The sequence below is a fragment of the Leucopleurus acutus genome, assembly GCF_964270905.1.
Source record: "Leucopleurus acutus genome assembly, chromosome: 3".
In the NCBI taxonomy this organism is placed as follows: Eukaryota; Metazoa; Chordata; class Mammalia; order Artiodactyla; family Delphinidae; genus Leucopleurus; species Leucopleurus acutus.
The window spans coordinates 10,004,371-10,025,021 of record NC_139145.1 but is presented as its reverse complement, the minus strand read 5'-3'; the positions used below and the strand labels follow the sequence as shown (position 1 = coordinate 10,025,021).

The following is a 20,651-nucleotide window of genomic DNA, read 5'->3' as shown; positions in this document are numbered from 1 at the left end:
CATGTTGTTGCAAATGGCAAAATTACATTTTTTTCTGGTCAAGAAGTATTCCATTGTATGTATGCACCACATCTTCTTTATCCATTCATCTGTCAATGGACACTTAGGTTGCCTCCATATCTTGGCTATTGTAAATAATGCTGCTGTGAACATTGGGGTGTGTGTATCTGTTTGAAATAGTGTTCATCTTCTTCAGATATATACCCAGGAGTGGAATTGCTGGATCATATGGTAGTTCTATTTTCAGTTTTTTGAGAAATCTCAGTACTGTTTTCCATATTAGTTGGCACTAATTTACATTCTTAGCAACAGTGTACAAGGGTTCCCTTTTCTCCACATCCTCACCAACATTTGTTATTTGTGGTCTTTTTGATGGTAGATGTTCAGACAGGTGTGAGGTGATATACCTTGTTGTTTTGAGTTGCATTTCTCTGATGCAGTGATGTTGAGCATCTTTTCATATGCTACTTGACCATCTGTATGTCTTCTTTGGAAAAATGTCTACTCAGGTCTTCTATCCATTTTTTAATCAGGTTTTTTTTTTGATACTGAGGTATATGAGCTGTTTAGATCTTCTGGATATTAACCCCTTATCAGTCATATCATTTGCAAATATTTTCTCCCATTCAATGTGCTGTCTTCTCATTTTGTCGATGGCTTATTTACTTATTTTTTAACCACAAAAAGTTTATTGGTACACATACCTTTCCATACTTTCTCCTGTATTTAAATTTTTTCTTTTTATTGATATTTTATTGACATACAAAATACTTTAAATGTAGTATTAACCAAGTTTTTTTTTTACAGAATTTTTATTTTTTTTATTTTATATTGGAGTACTGTATAGTTGATTAACAATGTTGTGTTAGTTTCAGATGTACAGCATAGTGATTGTATATGTATTGATATGTATACACGTATCTATTCTTTTTCAAATTCTTTTCCCATTTGGGTTGTTACAGAATATTGAGCAGAATCCCCTGTGCTATGCAGTAGGTCCTTGTTGGTTATCTATTTTAAATATAGTAGTGTGTATCTGTCAATCCCAAACTCCCAATTTATTCCTCCCTCCCACCACCTGTCCCCTTTAGTAACCATAAGTTTGTCTTCTAAGTCTGTGAGCCTATTTCTCTTTTGTAAATAAGTTCATTTGTATCACGTCTTTTTAGATTCCCCATATAAGCAATATTATGATATTTGTCTTTCTCTGTCTGACTTCACTTAGTGTGATAATCTCCAGGCCTGTCAATGGTTTCTTTAGATATGCAAAACCTTTTAAGTTTAATTAGGTCCCATTTGTTTCTTTTTGCTTTTGTTTCCTTTGACCCCAGCCCCTTACTCCCTGCTCCCATATTTTTCCCTATGCATCTCTTCCATTTGGCTGTTCCCGAGTTGTATCCTTTATCATAAACCAGTAATAGTAAAGCCAAGTGTCTTCCTGAGTTCTCAGAATTGTTCTAGCAAATTACCAAACCTGAGGGAATGTCAGGGGAATCTATGACTTTGTAGGAGGCTGGGTAGAAATGTCAGTAGCCCAGGCACCCTGTTTGTGGCCAGCAGCTGAAGTGTGGGCAGTCTTGTGGGAGTGAGTGTTTATTAATCTGTGAGGTCCGACACTAACTCCAGGTAGCATTCATATTGACTCAAACTGGTAGACACATATTTGATGACAGAGTTGGAGCAGTGGTGTTAAAAAGACACCACATATTTGATGTAAGGAGGGGAAACCACTGTCACAAGTGCTTCTGTCCTCTACCCCCACCTTTGGAGAGCAGGGAGGCTAGAGGAGACTCAAGTGGGTGTTTCCACCACACACACGCACGCCCCAGATCAGTTGCACTGTTACAAAATAGATTATTTTGAGGACAGTTCTTGTTAAGAACAGAGTATTCTGGACATGGCTACTTTTTTGTCTCGCTGATTTTGGAGACAGCAGTTTCCCAATGATCTAAATTCTCTGATGGGTCTATTGTTAATTTTTAGTTTGTTGTTTTTTTCCTATGAGGGTGCTAATGCCAGCTTCTAAGCTCCTTACATGCCAGATCAGGAACCGGAAGTCTCTGACCTCAGTTTTTATTTTTGTCTGCTGACAGCTTTATACTTTCATCCTTCCTTATTCCTCTTTGTACCCCACATCTGTACAAAGTGCTAAGAAAGCCTGAGTGTTCCTTCCTTTGATGCTGGTAAGAGAGTAATAAGTCCATGGAAGTTCCTGCTCATGTGTGCACACTGTCACCCTAGCTCACCCCCTAATCTCAATGAAAAAACCCAAGCCAGGCTCCTTACCTTGCTCTCCGAAGGCATTTCCCACCTGCTTGAGAGGCCCGCCCTGCCCTCCCCAGACACTTCCATTATAGAAGTAAAAAACTTCATACCCTCTTGGCATTGCGTTGAGTGTGTGCTGTCGTCAGCCTACACATCTGAGCCAAATCTCAGATGGGGTCCACAAGAAAAGGGAACATGGTCTGTATATTTTAACACACTGCTTAATTATTCTATTGAGGGACTTCCTGGTGGCGCAGTGGTTAAGAATCCACCTGCCAATGCAGAGGACACGGGTTCGAGCCCTGGTCTGGGAAGATCCCACATGCCGCGGAGCAACTAAGTCTGTGCACCACAACTATTGAGCCTGCGAGCCACAACTACTGAAGCCCGTGCACCTACAGCCCATGCTCTGCAACAAGAGAAGCCACCACAGTGAGAAAGAAGCCTGCACACCACAACAAAGAGTAGCCCCTGTCGTCACAACTAGAGAAAGCCTGCGCACGGCAACGAAGACCGGACGCAGCCAAAAAATAATTTAAAAAAATTATTCTATTGAAAAATCTTCCACATCTTTTTATATCAGTTAATGTTACCCTTTTTTTAAATTTATTTATTATTTTTGGCTGCATCAGGTCTTAGTTGCGGCATGCGGGATCTTTCATTGTGGCGTGCAGGGATTTTCGTTTAGGTGTGTGGGCTTCTCTGTAGTTGTGGCATGTGGGCTCCAGAGTGCGTGGGCTCTGTAGTTGTGGCATGCAGGTTTAGTTGCCCCGCGGCGTGTGGGATCTTACTTTCCTGACCAGGGATCGAACCTGCGTACCTTGCATTGGAAAGAGGATTCTTTACTACTGGACCACCAGGTAAGTCCCTTCACCCTTTATTTTTAAAAAGTGAATATGAGGGTGAGATTATATAACCAGTTCTTTCAAAATAGACACTTGTCTTGCTACCAGTTTTTGCTACCAGAATCTGTGAATTAAAACTCAGGTTGCCACATCACAGGGCAAACATAGTAAAATTATGTTCTTCTCCAAACTTCATTAATTCCTTATTTATTTTGTCATCACATATATTCAAAAAAGAATGTACAAAGTGTTTTTTATATAAATTTTGTTTTTTATTTTTGGCTATGTCAGGTCTCCGTTGCTGTGTGCGGGCTTTCTCTGGTTGCGGCGAGCAGGGGCTACTCTTCATTGTGGTGCACGGGCTTCTCATTGCGGTGGTTTCTCTTGTTGCAGAGCAAGGGCTCTAGGCGCCTGGGCTTCAGCAGTTGTGGCACGCAGGCTCTAGAGTGCAGGCTCAGTAGTTGTGGTTTTCGGGCTCTAGAGCGCAGGCTCAGTAGTTGTGGCTCATGGGCTTAGTTGTTTCGCGGCATGTGGGATCTTCCCGGACCAGGGCTCGAACCCGTGTCCCCTGCATTGGCAGGTGGATTCTTAACCACTGCGCCACCAGGGAAGCCCATACAAAATGTTTTATTGGAAGATCTAGTAATAATAACAACATAAACATCTTTGTAATCATCAAGATTCATAACTGGGCCTTTAGGCAGTTTTTAGAGTCTCATGATGTTCTGCTCCCTTGCTCATCTCTGTGCTGCCCCATAGATGATCTCTGTTGATTGTTTAGTTATTCATACCTTTACCATCTATTTTTTTCACTACACAGTGTTGTTTTAGTTTTGTCTGTTTTGACCTTTCAGTAAATGAATATTAATGAAATTACAGTCAAAATGTTTTTTGGTTGGTTCTTTGCAGAAGTATGTTTCATACACATCTAGGGTCTGAGGCTACGGGCCAGTCAAGGTACTCATCCATTGCAGTGGTTATAGGGTTCGGCTTTTTCCAGTTAAAAAAATTTTTTTTGGTCGTGCCACACAACTTATGGGATCTTACTTCCCCAACTAGGGATTGAACCTGGGCCCTTGGCATTGAAATCATGGAGTCCTAACCACTTGACCTCCAGGGAATTCTCTCCAGTTTAATTTTTAATCTCCTTAAAAATACATTTTCTATATTCTTGCATTAGTCTCCAAGTACATAAATCCTCTGGACATTAGAGAAAAATTGCTAAGCTGTAGTGAGCGAGTTCGAATGTACAGGAAATGGCAGTGGAGTGCATCAGTTGATGCTTCCTCCATTCGTGCATAATTTATGTATTTGTCACCTATGGTCATCAACACTTGGGATTACTAAATTGACTAAATTTTTGTCCTAATCTGTGTGAAATGTAATCTGCTTGACATGTTGTTTCATTACTTCCTATTACCAATCAGACAGGTATTTTCTCATACATGATCTCGCATCTTCTGTTAAACATGTTTTGGTTATTTTCCCTTTTTTTTCCCCCTTAACTATTGTGTCCGTTCATCTTACTTCACATGCTAACCCTTTAACATTGCATGTATTTTTTTCCACCTGTTGTTTGTCTTATAACTCCCTTAGTTTTAATGTTTGAATTGGTCAGGCTCTTGCTTTAGGGCTTCTTTTTTTGTTTTGGGGGGGGGATTGTTTTAATTAATTTTTGTTTGTTGTTAGTCATCCATTTTATACACATCAGTGCATATATGTCAATCCCAGTCTCCCAATTCATCACACCACAACCCCCATCCCTTGCCGCTTTCCCCCCTTGGTGCCCATACGGTTTTTCTCTACTTCTGTGTCTCAATTTCTGCTAAGCAAACCAGTTCATGTGTACCATTTTCTAGTTTCCACATATACGTGTTAATATACAATATTTGTTTTTCTCTTTCTGACTTACTTCGCTCTGTATGACAGTCTCTAGATGCATCTACGTCTCTACAAATGACCCAATTTCGTTCCTCTTTATGGCTGAGTAATATTCCATTATATATATGTACCACATCTTCTTTATCCATTCGTCCGTCGATGGGCATTTAGGTTGCTTCCATAACCTGGCTATTGTAAATAGTGCTGCAGTGAACATTGGGGTGCATGTGTCTTTTTGAATTATGGTTTTCTCAGGATATATGCCCAGTAGTGGGATTGCTGGGTCATATGGTAATTCTATTTTTAGTTCTTGAAGGAACCTCCATATTGTTCTCCATAGTGGCTGTGTCAATTTACATTCCCACCAAGAGGGCAAGAGGGTTCCCTTTTCTCCACACCCTCTCCAGCATTTGTTCTTTGTAGATTTTCTTATGATGCCCATTCTAACTGGTGTGAGGTGATACCTCATTGTAGTTTTGATTTGCATTTCTCTAATAATTAGTGATGTTGAGCAGCTTTTCATGTGCTTCTTGCCCATCTGTATGTCTTTGGAGAAATGTCTATTTAGGTCTTCTGCCCATTTTTGGATTGGGTTGTTAGTTTTTTTAACATTGAGCTGCATGAGCTGTTTATATATTTTGGAGATTAATTCTTTGTCAGATGATTTGTTTGCAAATATTTTCTCCCATTCTGAGGGTTGTCTTTTCATCTTGTTTATGGTTTTCTTTGCTGTGCAAAAGCTTTTAAGTTTCATTAGGTCCCACTTGTTTATTTTTGTTTTTATTTCCATTACTCTAGGAGGTGAATCAAAAAAGGTCTTGCTGTGATTTATGTCAAAGAGTGTTCTTCCTATGTTTTCCTCTAAGAGTTTTGTAGTGTCCGGTCTTATATTTAGGTCTCTAATCCATTTTGAGTTTACTTTTGTGTATGGTGTTAGGGAGTGTTCTAATTTCATTCTTTTACATGTACCTGTCCAGTTTTCCCAGCACCACTTATTGAAGAGGCTGTCTTTTCTCCACTGTATATCCTTGTTTCCTTTGTCATAGATTAGTTGACCATAGGTGCGTGGGCTTTATCTCTGGGCTTTCTATCCTGTTCCATTGATCTGTATTTCTATTTTTGTGCCAGTACCATACTGTCTTGATTACTGTAGCTTTGTAATACAGTCTGAAGTCAGAGAGCCTGATTCCTCCAGCTTCATTTTTCTTTCTCAAGATTGCTTTGGCTATTCGGGGTCTTCTGTGTTTCCATACAAATTGTGAATTTTTTTTGTTCTAGTTCTGTGAAAAATGTCATTGGTAATTTGATAGGGATTGCACAGAATCTGTAGATTGCTTTGGGTAGTATAGTCATTTTCACAATGTTGATTCTTCCAATCCAAGAACATGGTATCTCTCTCCATCTGTTTGTATCATCTTTAATTTCTTTCATCAGTGTCTTATAGTTTCCTGCATACAGGTCTTTTGTCTCCTTAGGGAGGTTTATTTCTAGGTGTTTTTTTGTTGTTGTTGCAATGGTAAATGGGAGTGTTTCCTTAATTTCTCTTTCAGATTTTTCATCACTAGTGTATAGGAATGCAAGAGATTTCTGTGCATTAATTTTGTATCCTGCAACTTTACCACATTTATTGATTAGTAGTTTTCTGGTGGCATCTTTAGGATTCTCTATGTATAGTATCATGTCATCTGCAAACAGTGTCAGTTTTACTTTTTCTTTTCCAATTTGTATTCTTTTTATTCTCTGATTGCCATGGCTAGGACTTCCAAAACTATGTTGAGTAATAGTGGTGAGAGTGGACATCCTTGTCTTGTTCCTGATCTTAGAGGAAATGCTTTCAGTTTTTCACCATTAAGAATGATGTTTGGGGCTTCCCTGGTGGCGCAGTGGTTGAGAGTCTGCCTGCTGATGCAGGGGACACGGGTTCGTGCCCCGGTCCGGGAAGATCCCACATGCCGCGGAGCCGTTGGGCCCGTAAGCCATGGCCGCTGAGCCTGCGCGTCCGGCGCCTGTGCTCCGCAACGGGAGAGGCCACAACAGTGAAAGGCCAGCGTACCGCAAAAACAAAAACAAAAAACAACAAAAAAAAAAGAATGATGTTTGTTGGGCTTCCCTGGTGGCACAGTGGTTGAGAGTCCGCTTGCCGATGCAGGGGACACAGGTTCGTGACCCGGTCTGGGAAGATCCCACATGCCGCGGAGCGGCTAGGCCCGTAAGCCATGGCTGCTGAGCCTGCGCGTCCACAGCCTGTGCTCCGCAATGAGAGAGGCCACAATAGTGAAAGGCCAGCGTACCGCAAAAAAAAAAAAAAAAAGTATGCTGTGGGTTTGTCATATATGGCCTTTATTATGTTGAAGTAGGTTCTCTCTATGCCCACTTTCTAGACAGTTTTTATCATAAATTGATGTTGAATTTTGTCAGAAACTTTTTCTGCATCTATTGAGATGATCATATAATTTTTATTCTTCAATTTGTTAATGTGGTGTATCACATTGGCTTGCGTATACTGAAGAATCCTTGCATCTCTGGGATAAATCTCACTTGATTCATGGTGTATGATCCTTTTTAATGTGTTGGATTCTATTTGCTAGCATTTTGTTGAGGATTTTTACATCTATATTCATCAGTGATATTGGTCTGTAATTTTCTTATTTTATAGTATCTTTGTCTGGTTTTGCTATCAGGGTGATGGTGGCCTCATAGAATGAGTTTGGGAGTTTTCCTTCCTCTGCAATTTTTTGGAAGAGTTTGAGAAGGATGGGTGTTAGCCCTTCTCTAAATGTTTGATAGAATTCACCTGTGAAGCCATCTGATCCTGGACTTTTGTTGGAAGATTTTTTTTTTTTTTTTTTTTTTTCTGTGGTACGGGGGCCTCTCACTGTTGTGGCCTCTCCCATCGCAGAGCACAGGCTCCGGACGTGCAGGCTCAGCGGCCATGGCTCACGGGCCCAGCCGCTCCACGGCATGTGGGATCCCCCTGGACCAGGGCATGAACCCGTGTCCCCTGCATCAGCAGGCGGACTCTCAACCACTGTGCCACCAGGGAAGCCCTGTTGGAAGATTTTTAATCAGTTTCAATTTCATTACTTGTGATTGGTCTGTTCATATTTTCTGTTTCTTCCTGGTTCAGTCTTGGAAGGTTATACCTTTCTAAGAATTTGTCCATTTCTTCCAGGTTGTCCATTTTATAGGCATAGAGTTGCTTGTAATATAGTCTCTTAGGAAGGTTTGTATTTCTGCAGTCCTTGTTTTAACTTTTTTCCTTTCTAATTTTATTGATTTGAGTCCTTTTTTTAAAAAAAATTAATTTATTTATTTTTGGCTGCTTTGGGTCTTCGTTGCTGCGTTGGGCTTTCTCTAGCTGCAGCGAGCAGGGGCTACTCTTCGTGGCGGTGTGTGAGCTTCTCATTGCAGTGGCTTCTCTTGTTGCGGAGCATGGGCTCTAGGCGCTGGGCCTCAGTAATTGTGGCACATGGGCCCAGCTGCTCCGCAGCATGTGGGATCTTCCCAGACCAGGGCTCGAACCCATGTCCCATGCATTGGCAGGTGGATTCTTAACCACTGCACCACCAGGGAATCCCTCCCTCTTTTCCTTGATGAGTCTGGCTAATGGTTTATCACTTTTGTTGATCTTCTCAAAGAACCAGGTTTTAGTTTTATTGATCTTTGCTATTGTTTTCTTTGTTTCTATTTCATTGATTTCTGCTCTGATCTTTATGATTTCTTTCCTTCTACTAACTTTGGATTTTGTTCTTCTTTCTCTAATTCCTTTAGGTGTAAGGTTAGATTGTTTATTTGAGATTTTTCTTGTTTCTTGAGGTAGGCTTGTATAGCTATAAACTTCCCTCTTAGAATTGCTTTTGCTGCATCCCATAGGTTTTGGGTCATCGTGTTTTCATTGTCATTTGTCTCTAGGTATTTTTTTGATTTTCTCTTTGATTTCTTTAGTGATCTCTTGGTTATTTAATAACGTTTAGTCTCCATGTGTTTGTGTTTTTTACATTTTTTTCTCTGTAATTTCTAATCTCATAGTGTTGTGGTCAGAAAAGATGCTTGATATGATTTCAATTTTCTTAAATTTACTGAGGCTTTATTTGTGGACCTAAGATGTGATCTATCCTGGAGAATGTTCTGTGTGCACTTGAGAAGAAAGTGTAATCTACTGTTTTTGGATGGAATGTTCTATAAATATCAATTAAATCTATCTGGACTATTGTGCCATTTAAAGCTTGTGTTTCCTTATTAATTTTCTGTTTGGATGATCTGTCCATTGGTGTAAGTGAGGTGTTAAAGTCCCCCACTATTACTGTGTTACTGTCAATTTCCTCTTCTAGAGCTGTTAGCAGTTGCCTTATGTATTGAGGTGCTCCTATGTTGGGTGAATATATAATTGTTACATCTTCTTCATGGATTGATCCCTTGATCATTATGTAGTGTCCTTCCTTGTCTCTCGTAACATTCTTTAAAGTCTATTTTATCTGATATGAGTATTGCTACTCCAGCTTTCTTTTGATTTCCATTTGCATGGAATATCTTTTTCCATCCCCTCATTTTCAGTCTGTATGTGTCCCTAGGTCTAAAGTGGGTCTCTTGTAGACAGCCTATATATGGGTCATGTTTTTGTATCCATTCAGCAAGCCTGTGTCTTTTGGTTGGAGCATTTAATCCATTCACGTTTAAGGTAATTATCGATATGTATTTCCTATTACCATTTTCTTAATTGTTTTGGGTTTGTTATTGTAGGTCCTTTTCTTCTCTTGTGTTTCCCACTTAGAGAAGTTCCTTTAGCATCTGTTGTACAGCTGGTTTGGTGGTGCTGAGTTCTCTTAGCTTTTACTTGTCTCTAAAGCTTTTGATTTCTCCATCAAATGTGAATGAGATCCTTGCTGGGTAATCTTGGTTGTAGGTTCTTCCCTTTCATTAAATATGTCATGCCACTCCCTTCTGGTTTGTAGAGTTTCTGCTGAGAAATCAGCTGTTAACTTTATGGGAGTTCCCTTGTATGTTTTTTGTTGTTTTTCCCTTGCTGTTTTCAATAATTTTTCTTTGTCTTTAATTTTTGCCAATTTGATTACTATGTGTCTCGGCATGTTTCTCCTTGGGTTTATCCTGTATGGGACTCTCTGTGCTTCCTGGGCTTGGGTGGCTATTTCCTTTCCCATGTTAGGGAAGTTTTTGACTATAATCTCTTCAAATATTTTCTCAGGTCCTTTCTCTCTTCTCCTTCTGGGATCCCTATAATGCGAATGTTGTTGAGTTGAATGTTGTGCCAGAGGTCTCTTAGGCTGTCTTCATTTCTTTTCATTCTTTTTTCTTTATTCTGTTCTGCAGCAGTGAATTCCACCATTCTGTCTTCCAGGTCACTTATCCATTCTTCTGCCTCGGGTATTCTGCTATTGATTCCTTCTAGTGTATTTTTCATTTCAGTTATTGTATTGTTCATCTCTGTTAGTTTGTTCTTTAATTTTTCTAGATCTTTGTTAAACATTTCTTGCATCTTCTCCATCTTTGCCTCCATTCTTTTTCGGAGGTCCTGGATCATCTTCACTATCATTATTCTGAATTCTTTTTCTGGAAGATAGCCTATCTCCATTTCATTTAGTTGTTTTTCTGGGGCTTTATCTTGTTCTTCCATCTGGTACATAGCTCTCTGCCTTTTCATCTTGTCTTTCTGTGAATATGGTTTTTGTTCCACAGGCTGCAGGATTGTAGTTCTTCTTGCTTCTAGGGTTTATGCCTCTTAAATGAGAAAATTCTATTTTTGGATCAATGAAGCATTTACTTGTGACTTCTAGAAGTGTCCCAGTTTTTTCTTTCACGTTTCAATCTATAATGAATTGGCTATTGCCCATGGAATACAGGGGAATACAATGTCTTTCCCAGTTACATAACATTTTGTTAGAGATATATTTTGGGAGAGGTAACATCTTAGTGATGTTGGCTTATTTCTAAAAACATCTTTTGTATTTTCATTTATCTCATTCTCCTTTAATGTTACCCAACAAAAATTTAAAATTTTTCCCATGAGGATCATTAAATGTCTCGTTCGTTCTTCTTTAGTACCGAATTAAATTTGTTCTGGAGGGAGCCAGATGCAAACTTCCAGATGGTCTTTCCTAGTGTAATCACATAGGAAGGGCTCAAGCCTACAAGCAGCAGGTTGTGACAACACATATAAAATAATTGTCTTCCAGAGAAGCTCATTAGAGCCTCAATACCCAGAGTGATTTTGGGGAGCAGATCACATAGGAACTCTGCCTAAGCATAATGAAAGTTCAGATGCTCATAATGAAAAGCGTTTATAATGTACCATAAACAGCTTAGACACACTGAGCCACTCTTATCAGGTTGGTGGGGTCACTCATAAATCCCAGTTCCCAGATACCAACAAAGGACAAACATGGTGAGCAGGCATTCCTAAGAATCAGCGATCTCAGACTTGCTAGTAACTCTCTTCTGCACACTTCATAGTAGGACATTGTTAGGAGCAAGCGCTACAGATACACCATAGAAAGTGTAATTAGAGCTGATGCAAGCAGCTCAAGCAGGAAGTGGTTACTTCCTCACAAATTTAACAGCATCATGAACATGTGGAAATTATACATTTTTACTATGATCACTTAAAGTCTTACTGTTCTCTAATGGTAGGGTCTAGAGCACATTGGAAAAATTAGAGAAATGCTATACGAATAAATATTTCCATTTTAAGACCATCGATTCCTGTGAGAAAAACTTCTCAAGAACTGGGGATTTCTTTTTCTGTTACTTAACTGAATAGATAAATTCTACCATTGTAATTACTGTGTGGGAACCTTTTCTCTGTCCCCTGCATGTGGACATCAGTAGGTTAGTGATCTTTTACAGAGACCAGCATTTAGGGAAGTTATGTGGTCAAGGGGTTCCTATGCCCAGACGTTGCGCTGTCATGTTCCTGTGCACCACATGGAGGCATGGAAATGAGAGAAGTGGAAAGGCAGCCTCTCAAGTGGCTGGTTGAGAATCACTGCCTCCTGTAATTGGAGAAGAGAAGTTTTATGTTTTTTAGAGGAAAGCACTGCTGGACCCTTTGTGTTTTATAATGATGGGCACGTTCACCATCAAACCATTGTGGTCTTCAGTGGACTCTGGTGCAACCTGCAATTCTTATTCAGTTCCCCAAGGTCAGCAAGGTCCAGGGTACACTGTTATGGTTTTGCCGGAAAATGCTCTTCTGGCATTTATCTTCTCAGTATATGCGCATATATGTGGTAAAGATGGTGAGAAGCCACTCTGAATATAGGGATTTTGTGGAGGTCTAAGTTGTCATGCTTTCTTTCTCATGCCTGAGTACTAACTTCAGAATAGCTTCCTAGCCTCATGAAATAAGACAGAGATAAAAAGGAGTAACTGAGGGCTTCCCTGGTGGCACAGTGGTTGGGAGTCCACCTGCCGATGCAGGGGATACAGGTTCGTGCCCCGGTCCGGGAGGATCCCACATGCCGCGGAGCGGCTGGGCCCGTGAGCCATGGCCACTGAGCCTGCGTGTCCGGAGCCTGTGCCCCACAACGGGAGAGGCCACAACAGTGAGAGGCCCGCGTACCGCAAAAAAAAAAAAAAAAAAAAAAAAGGAGTAACTGAGTATCTGTCAAATATTTTTACAGGCAAGTTAAACTTAATACTTTTCCACAAGATTATTTTTATTCAGCCAGTTGCATCTGACTACTTCTGATAGCCTGGAGTACTTTAGGACAATATGGCCAGCTGGGCCTAGTGATAAGCTGGATTTCCACAGGTCTCCTGTCCTTGTCACGTTTGGTGATGGGAATGGAAGAAAAAGCTTCCAGTTCACTGTGTTTTTTTCCATTAAAACCTCATGCAAGGGGCTTCCCTGGTGGCACAGTCGTTAAGAATCCACCTGCCAATGCAGGGGACATGCGTTCAAGCCCCGGTCCAGGAAGATCCGACATGCCACAGAGCAGCTAAGCCCATGCGCCACAACTACTGAAGCCCGCACACCTAGAGCCTCGTGCTCTGCAACAGGAGAAACCACCGCAACGAGAAGCCCGCACACCACAACAAAGAGTAGCCCCCACTTGCCGCAACTAGAGAAAGCCCGCACGCAGCAACGAAGACCTGACACAGCCCAAAATTAAGTTATAAAAAAAAAAAAACACCTCATGCAAATGTGACCCTGTGTTTCATGGAGTACTATGTGATAGATATGGTGGGTGTTAAAGGAGGTGGATTTTTCTTACGAGGAGTTGATGATCTGGAAATATTTCTTTCATTTGGAGTTCACATTTCTCCAGTGTGCTCTGGATCCTACTGTTAGAGAATGATAAGACTTACGTGATCATAGTAAAAATGATTTCCACGTGTACATGATGCTGTTAAATGTGAGGAAGTGGTCATATAGAGAATAAGGATTTTGATGATCAAGTCAGAATAAATATTTCAATAACAGCATCATATGTGAACTTCTTGTGAATGGACTACAGATTCCCACTACTGTCGATCTCACCCATCTTCCTGTACACATATTTATTTGTGATGTTTTAGGACCCAGTGGCCTTTGAGGATGTGGCTGTGAACTTTACCTTGGAGGAGTGGGCTCTGCTGGGGCCTTCACAGAAGAAACTCTACAGAGATGTGATGCGTGAAACCTTGAGGAACCTGGCCTCAATAGGTAAGGATGATGACATTCCTTCACTTAATCAATTAGAGAACAAGTGTTTCCTGCCCATCAATGTTGTTCTAAGATGTGGAATGGGGAAAGGGAATACTTTGGTAAGTAAATCATAGTTTGAGGTCATCATAGACCTGTGAAATAATAATTTTCCTATAATTTATTGATCTTTTTGGTTGGCATTTCAGGGGAAAAATGGGAAGACCGTAACACTGAAGATCAGTACAAAAACCAGGGAAGAAATCTGAGGTGAGTTGCACTCACAGTTTAAAGCAGTGTCCCACAAGAGAATCTTCTCATGTCATGAAATTTAGAAACAAGTAGACACAAAAGGGCCCAGCTTCAAATGTATTTATTCTCAGAAAATTTTTACCAAAAAAATGTTTTCTTAAGTGTGTCATGGATGTTCATTGTTTCCCAAATAGTTTACTTTAAAACATATTCAGAGACTGCATATATGAATATCACTATGATAACAGCAATGGTTGAGCTTTCTTGTAGAGCATTCAGTATATTCACTTTCAAACAATTTACATGGTGCAGAAAAACCTAACACTTTCCCAATAAATGCTAAAAATGTAATACTAATATTTACTGTAAAATCATTAACAAAGAAATCATTAACAGTGTGCTTCTAATTTTTTTTTAACAGAAGCCATACATTACGGAGATGCTGTGAAAGTGAAGAAAGTAGTCAGTGTGGCGAAAATATCAGCCTTATTCCAAATCTTAATCTGAACAAGAATTCTTCTGCAGTAAAACCATGGGAGTGCAGTGTGTGTGGAAAAGTCCTCATGAGTCGTTCATCCTTTAATAGGCACGTTAGATCTCACACTGCACCCAAACCATCCAGGTATCAGGAATGTGGAAAGAAGCCTTATAAATGTAAGGTATGTGGAAAAGCCTTCAGTTATCTCCAGCCTTTTCAGAAACATGAAAGTAATCATAGTATAGAGAAATCCTATAAATGTAAGGAATGTGGGAAATCATTTAGATATCGCCAATCTGTTCGAAAACATGAACGGACTCACACTGGAGAAAAACCCTATCAATGTAAACAATGTGGGAAAGCCTTTCGATATCATCAAACCTTTCAAACACATGAAAGAACTCACACAGGGGAGAAACCCTATGAATGTAAGCAATGTGGTAAAGCCCTCAGTTGTCCAAGTTCCTTTCGAAGTCATGAAAGGACTCATACTGGAGAAAAACCCTATGAATGTAAAAAGTGTAGTAAAGCCTTCAGCTGTCCCAGTTCTCTTCGAAAACATGAGAGAACTCATACAGGAGAGAAACCTTATGACTGTAAGGAATGTGGGAAAGCCTTCATTTCTCTTGGAAGCTTTCAAAGACACATGATAACACATACTGGAGTTGGACCTTATAAATGTAAAGAATGTGGAAAAGCATTCAATTGTCCCAGTTCATATAGAATACATGAAAGATCTCACACTGGAGAAAAACCCTATGAATGTAAACAGTGTGGTAGAGCCTTCAGTTGTTCCAGTTCCTTTCGAACACATGAAAGAACTCACACTGGAGAGAAACCTTATCAATGTAAGGAATGTGGAAAAGCCTTCCATTGGCTCACCACTTTTCAAGTCCATGTGAGAACTCACACTGGTGAAAAACCCTATATATGTAAACAGTGTGGTAAAGCCCTCAGTTGTCCCACTTCATTTCGAAGACATGAACGGACTCACACTGCAGAGAAACCCTACGAATGTAAGCAATGTGGGAAAACCTTCAGTTCTCCTTTAGGTTTGCAAATACATGAAAGAACTCACACTGGAGAGAAACCCTATAAATGTGAGAAATGTGGGAAAGCATTTGTTTCTCTCACAAGCTTTCGAAGACACATGATGACGCACACTGGAGATGGGCCTTATAAATGTAAGGAATGTGGGAAAGCATTTAATTGTCCCAGTTCATTTCGAATACATGAAAGAACTCACACAGGAGAGAAACCCTATGAATGTAAAATATGTGGTAAAGCCTTCAGTTGTTCCAGTTATGTTCAAGTACATGAAAGAACTCATACCGGAGAGAAACCCTATGAATGCAAGGAATGTGGGAAAGCCTTCATTTACCGCACAACTTTTCGAGGTCACATGAGAATGCACACTGGTGAGAAACCGTATAAGTGTAAAGACTGTGGGAAAGCCTTTAGTCGACCCAGTTCATACAGAAGCCATGAAAGAATTCACACTGGAGAGAAACTTCTTGAATGTAAGCATTGTGGGAAAGCCTTTAATTGGCCCACATCCTTACATAAACATGTCATGAGAATGCACACTGGATATAAGTGATAAATACAAAAGTTTCCTATCTTAACAAATACTGGGCTGGCCAAAAAGTTCATTCGGGATTTTCCATAACATCTTACAGAAGAATGAACTTTCCGGCCAACCCAATACATTCAAAGTCATATGAAAACTCATATGAAAACTCTACGGGAGAGAAATGCTATAACATGTAAATAATATGGGAAAGCCTGATGTAGATTAATTCACATATAATGCTCCAAAAAATTCATAACATGAAATAAATGTTTTAAAAGTTAAAAATATATCTTTATCAGTGGCTTATTCTGAAACTCAGTCTCTAATTATGGATTCTATTTGTTAATTTTGCAAATGAACACAACACTGAGTTGAAACAATTCTGTAAGTACTCTTTAAGCAATAGTATATAAGCTTAGTAGGTAGTATTTTTCCTTAAATTAGCTTATAGAATTTTTGTCTTTCCATTTTGAAATCTGTTGGATCCATGAGTGAACTGGAATATAATTGTAATGTGCCAATATTATATAATGTGCCAAAAATATATAATTTTTAAGTTGTTCTGTAAGTAAAGGGGGCATGGACTAATGACACTCTGGTAGTTGTTGGGATTTTCCTATTGGCTTCATGTGGCAGGTACTGGATATTTCTTACCCATTGTAAATATGCCTCTTTTATTAGAAAAACTTTTCTTTTGTCAGAAGAGCCTTCTTCCATTTTCCTTGCTAATAAATAGTTGGCATAAATTTGTAATTATGTGAAGTTTAACACAGAGTATAATCTTATTTGGCTTAGTATTTACATCTTTTCTCTTTACTCTGTCATCTTCTCTTTACTCTTTGTCATTCCATCTGACTGTGATTTGGGTAAGAGACTTTAAGACACCCATGTTGACATCAACTGCATACTTAAACAAAGCAACCTTACATTGTTTGCAAGTGCAATTATTTTAAATTCGTAGCTACAATATCTTTGCACTGAAGCAACATTTTTCCCCCACCAATGCATTAAAAATTCTCCTACATTATTCTGATATCACCAGTTAGTGTCTCTTTACCCATAATTCAATTAGAATAATATCACTGAAGTCAACTAGTGGTATTACCATCCCTTCATTCATATTGAGCACCTACTATGTGCCTGTGCTGTAAATACAACAGTGATCATAACATATGGTTACTGCTCTCACATTGCAAGTCTGTGAGATTAAATATAAATATCACATTTCTAACTACTTTTTAAAGTGTTATTAACATTTAAGCTCTGATTCATTTTTGTAATAACCTTGTATGTTAATGGACCAATAAGTCTTTATATTTGCAAAAAGAAAAGAGACCTGTTACAGGACACTAAAATGTAGAATTGGAGATGCTCTCCTGGAATGTGTTGTTAACATGGGTAATATGTTGTGACCTACATTTTCTAGAACCTATTCTTTTCATGGTTCCATGTTAGAATTCACCACTAGCCTCCCTTGCATGACACTTGGAAGGCAAAGTGAAGAAGGCCTTAGTTCTTGAGCCACACAGGAGTTTCACATATACCTGGTTCTAGCCCATTTTCCTGATTCTTTGCCCTGCCAGTCCAAAGTAGGCTCATTACCACCAGCTACATGACTTCCATTTTCTCAGACCTGTTGGTTTCCACAGATGCCTCCACAAGTTCCACAGCAAAGATCCCTCACAGTTTGGATTTTCCTGCAAGTCCTCATGTGTCCACCAGGCAACAAATTTAGACTGCTGTGATTGAGAACGTTTTGTGAAGCACTGACTCACCTCTTCTCTATATTGTATTTGTATAAGGTCTAATTTGTGTAGTAAACACATTGTTCTGTTGATATTGCTAGTGACTGTGTGTTCTTGATTCCACTATAGCAGCTACAGTGGTGCAGTCAGAAGAAAGCACGTGGTCCTGTAGTGAGTTCCTCTACTGCACTGTGCAGTGACTTCTGTGGCCCAATCCTTCCATGTGAGAATTAGCACCTTCCTCTTATCGAATAGATTATGGATATTTCCAATCACTCACAACTGAACATAATTCCTCAGTACATTTTCAGTTATGACTGATTGTATGTGATTGAAAACAATGGTTTTTTTTTTGTCAAATGCTTCTCTTTCAAAAAAACTTGTATACTAACAAATATTATCTTTTCTATTTCCTAATAGGATATATTGAAACATCCCATTGCAATTGTAGATTTTTAGATCAAGTTTGTGGTTTTTTTCAAGGTAATCATTATACATTTTGATTCAGTATTACCATGTATATTCTTCCTCAGGCAAATTTTTTTCCATAGTTAGAATTTTTGTCATGAAACGAATTTCTCATTTGTTCTTAATTAAAAACTTAAATCATGGATTTGTTACTGCCTTCTTGCCAAAAACTGCCAGGTTCACACTTGTATTCAAATAGAGGGGCGTGGGGGAGGGAAAAATTGGGTGACTGGGGTTGACATATACACACTACCGTATATAAAATAGATAACTAATGAGAACCTACTGTATAGCACAGGGAACTCTACTCAATACTCTGTAATGGCCTATATGGGAAAAGAATCTAAAGAGTAAATGTATGTATAACTAACTCACTTTGTTGTACACCTAAAACTAACACAACATTGTACCTAACTATACTCCAATAAAAAATTTTTTTGAAAAATGGATCAGAAAAAGCAATGTAAAAACAACAACAACAAATAGAGGGGCATAACGAATCATCATAATAAGGATGAATACAAACCATAAATGATAATGGGTCATATCAGTAAGAGACTGTCCAAAAGGTCTTACAGGATTTGGACTTGTGTTAGGTATTACCTCCTTTTCCAATCAACTGAGGCTTTATGAGTTTAGGTAAATTGTCAAGAACACAAACCTGGCAAGGGACAAAGACAGGGTTACTATTCCAAGCAAGGCTTCCTTGCTCAGAAGCTACTCTTGATGCTAATTTTTCAGCATCCCTCTTCTACTAGGCACTGTAGACTCAAATCATACACAATTTAGCATAAATAGGGCACTACACACTCTGGATATATAGGTGTGAAACAAGTTCTTCAAGTCCTGGCTCTTACATTTTTGTAGGAAGAGGTGATTAACAAATAGCACAGTCTGGGTTTATAAGATGGAAATAAGAGCTTTGAAGAACGTAAACAATGCTATGAGGTAATAGGGAGACTGGAATTGTGTGTCTGTGGCGGGTCAAGGCCTCATGAGTGAGAATGTCATCACTGATCACTTTTTATTTACACCATCTTGCATCTTAAACACTATTTGAGGAACTGCTTGGGTGCAGATATAAGAAGTGGGGAGCAATACAGACATCCCTGCATTCCTGGGATCAACCATAATGGTTTCCCATAAAGATGTAGACATGGTTCATCTTCATCTTCATCTTTGCCACAGTTGAAAGTTTTATTGTATGTAATAGTAATCATGAGTTTGGACATGGATTATCCAAGACTTGAGACTCCCCATTCCCATTACTTTGGGCCATGAGTAGTTTTGGTGTTTATGTTTGTATTTAACATCATTTGAAAAGATTTAAATTGCCTTTTAGGGACTTCCCTGGCAGTCCAGTGGTTAAGACTCTGAGCTTCCAATGCAGGGGATGCAGGTTCGATCCCTGGTCAGGGAACTAAGATCCCACATGATATTGGGCACGGCCAAATATTGTAAAAAAATAAATTGCCTTTTATATTTCCATTATAATTTTGCTGCCACACAGAAGGAGTGACTCCATGAAGCCTTTCTGGTCCTCCAAGTTTGAGGAAGGGTTCTGGTCATCTGCACACTTGGAGCCAGTCATGGGTTTTCCTGTGAGTGATATCTCTGCAAGTCCAACATGAAACACTAAAAAGAGCTACGGATGTTTAGGGGGCAGTCATCCAAGGAATAAGTGAAGTGAGCTGCAGACAGAGGGCTATCCTCTTCAGTAATATCCCAAGTTAGTGGGAAAGGAGGTACGTCTGACATCCTCAAAATGGAAAGTTTTTAATGCCTTTTATAAGAAGAGAACTGGAAGCTTTTTGTTTCAATGGTCCACAGAGTTACAAAGCCCATTTTGCTGTTCATAGGTGTTATTCCCATAGTTTTAGACCTCCAGCACATGTTATGGAAAGGGAGGGGGGGCTTCCCTGGTGGTGCAGTGGTTAAGAATCCACCTGCCAACTCAGGGGACATGGGTTCAAGCCCTGGTCAGGGAAGATCCTACATGCCACAGAGCAACTAAGCCCGTGTGCCACAACTACTGAGCCTGTGCTCTAGAGCCCATGCTCCACAACAAGAGAAGCCACCGCAATGAGAAGCCCGCTCACTGCAACGAAGAGTAGCTCCTGCTCACCGCAACTAGAGAAAAAGCCCACATGCAGCAACGAAGACCCAATGCAACCAAAAATAAATAAAAATTTTTAAAATAAATTTATTTTTTAAAACAAGGGAGGGGGACAGATTACCAGCTTTGTGTTTCATTAAAGAGCAAAAGAAGTCTAAACTTCCTCCATGTTTTCAGTACTAACATGTCTTCTCTGCATGGTATAGATGTAATTTCATAATTATTTCTCTCAGTTGCTCTGCCCCTTCCCCAAGTATTCCTCCCATCTTTTTTTTTTTTTTTTTTTTTTGGCCACACCTTGCAGCATGTGGGATCTTGGTTCCCGGACCACACATCCAAGCTGTGCTGCCTGAAGTGGAAGCACAGAGTCTTTTTTGGCCTCCTGTG

General features: G+C 39.6%; 1 long non-coding RNA gene across 2 annotated transcripts in view; it reads left to right on the top strand.

The window, feature by feature from the left end:
• Positions 1-18,516, top strand: part of LOC309958821 — a 51,111-nt gene extending 32,595 nt beyond the window's left edge. For both annotated transcript variants that reach the window (XR_014326055.1, XR_014326056.1), the window contains 3 exons: positions 13,527-13,653; positions 13,842-13,902; positions 14,306-18,516. This is a non-coding gene — a long non-coding RNA (uncharacterized lncRNA). The remainder of the gene's footprint in view (positions 1-13,526; positions 13,654-13,841; positions 13,903-14,305) is intronic.
• Positions 18,517-20,651: the final 2,135 nt, after the last annotated feature.